Source organism: Ischnura elegans, chromosome 1 (assembly GCF_921293095.1).
Source record: "Ischnura elegans chromosome 1, ioIscEleg1.1, whole genome shotgun sequence".
In the NCBI taxonomy this organism is placed as follows: domain Eukaryota; kingdom Metazoa; phylum Arthropoda; class Insecta; order Odonata; family Coenagrionidae; genus Ischnura; species Ischnura elegans.
The window spans coordinates 156,999,316-157,003,619 of NC_060246.1; the positions used below are offsets into that span (position 1 = coordinate 156,999,316).

General features: G+C 37.2%; 1 non-coding gene across 1 annotated transcript; it reads right to left on the reverse strand.

The window, feature by feature from the left end:
- Positions 1–2,997: 2,997 nt before the first annotated feature.
- Positions 2,998–3,138, reverse strand: LOC124173778. The gene has a single exon (XR_006868748.1). It is a non-coding gene; the product is annotated as a U4 spliceosomal RNA (small nuclear RNA).
- Positions 3,139–4,304: the final 1,166 nt, after the last annotated feature.

A 4,304-nucleotide genomic window follows, 5' to 3' on the forward strand; every position in this document is an offset into this window, starting at 1 on the left:
CTACAACGTTGAGACAGCCTTCTCTGCTGCTAGGGTAATAGATGTCTAATAGACGTCTATTAGATATACATCTATTCATAGATGAAAATAGACAACATATAGATATCTATAGATATTTATTTTCCGTGTGGGTGATTACATTTGCTCTCTCCTCAAGAGTGATTACTCCAAACAGCATGTTTACTCCCCCGCAAATACTAACGTCTCTGCTGCCATTTTTTAAATGATCATTGATTACTGCAAAGCGTTTTAATGCTTTCCACCCCCTCTGAAAGAGTGTTCCCATAATCATTTTTCAAGTAAAAATACCATTATCCCTTCGCTGTAGCAGAATTAAAACTTCACCACGTACTGAGCAACCGATACCGAAAAACATCATGGCGGGCGTTGATAAGCTTAAGACGTTCTTTCAAGCACCCAGATAGGGTATCGACATTTATCGTTAGTGCTATCGAGAATATATCGTTAAGTGAGCATAGAGAAAACCAATTGTCGTCAGTAAAGATTTTCGATGAGCTAACGACGTGGGAACGTCGATAAGACATGCTATCGAGTTAAAAAACTACTGGTACTGGATAAATATCAAGAGCATCAATGAGTAATTTCCGTGATTTAAAAACGGTCAAACTTTTTCCTTGCCTAATTATTCTATTATTTTAAGTCCGTGGTTCAGAGAGGGTGAAGCAGGAAATTATAGTGAACTATTTAGAGATGCGTGCAATTCATGAATGAGGTCGAGCAAAATCCTTGTAGGTCATTTGTTGTTTTTACGCAATTTTCTTGGAAACAAAAATGCTGCTAAGCGACGCCTAAACATTTAATAAACGTTGGATGCAATACTGAGTGTTAAGCTTCACTATTTACATAGTCACTTGGACCATTTCCCTGGGGAATTAGGGGTGACAAGCGTATAGCAAGGTGAGATTTTTCATAAGAGTTCATTAGGCAGATTATTGCTACAACCTTATAAGGAGGCTTATCAACCCTCAGACATTCCCGGAAAGAAGAGCATCCGAATGGCTGGCTATTCTGTTTTCTTATTCTTATATATTTAAATCTTGCGTCTATTTTTTTCTATTTTATTATTTCGCGTCTAAAAGTAATTCTTAATTAAGTGAAATAATTATATTTTATCATTTCAAATATTGCTTTTTTAAATCTACAACTGAAGTGCAATAGAGAAATGTGCTCCACACATGATTGACGAGGTATTTCTACCATCACTTTCTCGATAATTCATAAAAAATATTTACAATTAGCGAGTTTTTATGTCCTATCTCATTTTCACTAACACGCTCCAAAGGTAAATACCCAAATTTTCATCAAACATGTCAGAGGCTAGAGCTGCACAGGCGCCTTACCGCAGTTACTTATCCAAATTTGGAATTATAACGAAATTTTACCGGCTACACATCTGCTGCTTTGTCCATGAGTCTTCCCTATATCTTTCTTTCTTCTGTTTCCGAAAAAAAAGTATTCGCAAGAGCCTTTTACAATGATAAGATATCATGAAAAAGTAAAAAATTGAATATTTTAAAAATCCTGCCATAAAAATTAAAAAATAAGGACTATAAATAAAAAACAAACAACTGTAACGGGAAATAAAACTTTAAAAATATAATTTGACTTAGTCATTGTTAAACATTCTTTATGTTTTCAGCTTTAGTTGGCATTGTAAAATGTTTAGCCATGCATTATTAAGTTTCTTCTTCGCACGACATGAATTAAAAAATACTTTTTATCTAATTATTTATTCAGTACACTGGTAGTGGAGGCAATCAATATACCATAACTGTGACTGCGTGATACGCGGCTTCGGCGCTCGAGGGCCCATATACCACGCATTATCGCCGAGAGACATTGCAGACCACCTATGCACCGCAGAAAGAAATAAGGCATGCGCCCCCAGAACAATGACCAAGACTCCCCCCTCAACATAAATTATCATCGATTAAAAACAGAATTCTAAGGATAAAATGAGGCCATTTCGCTGCTATCTATCGTGGAAAGTGATATCGCTGACTTCCAAGCGATCCATCGTCGCATCTCAAAAACGTTCACGATTGGAGTGGAGACTGGAACTTAAATCTGAGCTAGACCTAGAGTACCACTTACGCACTTGAATCGGAGATGTTAGAACGTTGGTTAATATCTACGTTTCACAAGGATTTGATTATATTTCGCCTGACATTGTATCTATCGAAGTATCCTTATACTCTAAATTGACATTTTGTCTCTTAGCACTAAATAGTAAAAATGAAAAATAAAAAAAATAACTCCAAACATATATACAGAAGAAGGCCATCAGTCGTACAACCTTGGGGTCACGCCAGCAATGATATTTACACGGCAGAACTGGCGGGGCGAACGACGGCAAAATTACGAACTACTTGACGTTGTCTCAAGCACCGCGTAATATGGATGGCAAAGAAACTGCCAGTGGAAATGAGTCCATAAGACCAGTGGAAAGCCGAAGAAAAGAAAAAATTAAGGATAAACTACAGTAATAATGGACAAAAAGAATTTCAAAGAAGCCAGGACTTTGGAATCGATAACATTCTTCATGTGCTAAATAAATAATTAGCTATTTAAATCGCATCTTGAATTACATGACGCATCACGAAACATCTAATAAGGCAAAAAAATTAATTACTTCCCAGCTCGGAGGATATCTGCAGGAATGGCGGCATCTGTTACGTGAATAATTGATTCCATGATAATAGAATTATTAGCTTTCTTTTCCTCCTTGTCCTATTACGACTACAGAGAAGTGAAATTTATTGGCATCATCTTCAAAAGAGCAGGATGTTGAAATCATTATCATCACATTACATCAAATGAGCCGATTAAGGGCTTTTCAGGACAGGAAAGTGCAGAGAAATCACTAATATTGCAGGGCGAGAGGATCTCCCTTTCCATTCGTGAATACTTTCCAGATGAATAAGAGTCAATTCGAATTATTACACCGATCGACAGACAAATATGAGATGATATTAGCTTCCGTAGAAGCGTCCAAATATTGCCAGATCCGACGATATTTCACGTCGAATCGGCGGGATATTGGTATAAGTTTTCAACTAGCAATAATCGCACCTCAGTAGAACTTCATTGGTTACGATATCGCCACTGCGCAAAGATACATAATACATGAAAAACAGAGGGTCGATTCAAGAATAACGACAAATCTTCATGTGAGAGACAATAATTGGGACAGTAAATTAAAGTACATTGATTAAATAAGAAAAATTTTGTATTAAAATGACTTGAAAAAATAGCTATGCCTTAAAACCACAACAACATATTTTTAATTCATGATACGATTAGAGTGGTATCCGCTATAAATATCATACCCCGTTTACCTCTGTAACAGGACCATTCGCTTCAAACGGTGGTCGCTAGTGATGAGCGATATATCGCTAACTGTGATTGAATCACCGTTACTGAAAAGTAGCAGTCACTGCCGGTGATTCAATATTCAAAATCACACTGTGATCGGTGATTCAATCACTGGAATCGGTGAAGATAGCTCTGGCTGCTTCCAAGTGATATGCGATACATCGCTACCTGTGATTGAAGAGAAGTAGCCGATCACTGCCGGAGACTAAATCACCAAATATTCGAAATCACTGCGACTGTGAATACGGTGAAGTTAGCTTCGGCAGCTACCATGATGCTACCAACAGTAAAATAACGTCTTATTCATATTTAATGATAAATAAGACATTCTGTGCGAAATATATAGCTAAAGCTTTGAATTATGATGGTTTGATTATAAATATGTATAAAAAATGATTGCCCATCATCAATTCTTCTACCACATCAAATTTACTTTATTATTGTAATATAAACTCGGAATCAGAACTATTTCCTCAAAACAATATTTTGTCTAATTTTACAACTTTCTATAAGTTTATTTGTTCCTATTAGGAAGAGCTCATTCCTTGGAATTGGCCAAAGTAGCAGGAATAGCAGCGCCACAAATCACCGATGACTTTAAAGAGTGAGTCACCTCGGTGATCGCAATCACAGTTAAGAATCACCGTTACTAATGAGTAGCAGTCACAGGTAACGAAGTGATCCGAAAATCACAGTTCCGCTCATCACTAGCAGTCACTGTCTGTGATTCGATCGCTTGATTCGGCGAAGATAGCTCTGGCTGCTACCAAGTGATATGCAATACATCGCTACCTGTGATTGAAGAGAAGTAGCCGATCACTGCCGGTGACTAAATCACTGAATACTCGAAATCACTGCGACTGTGAATACGGTGAAGTTAGCTTCGGTAGCTACCATGATGCTACCAA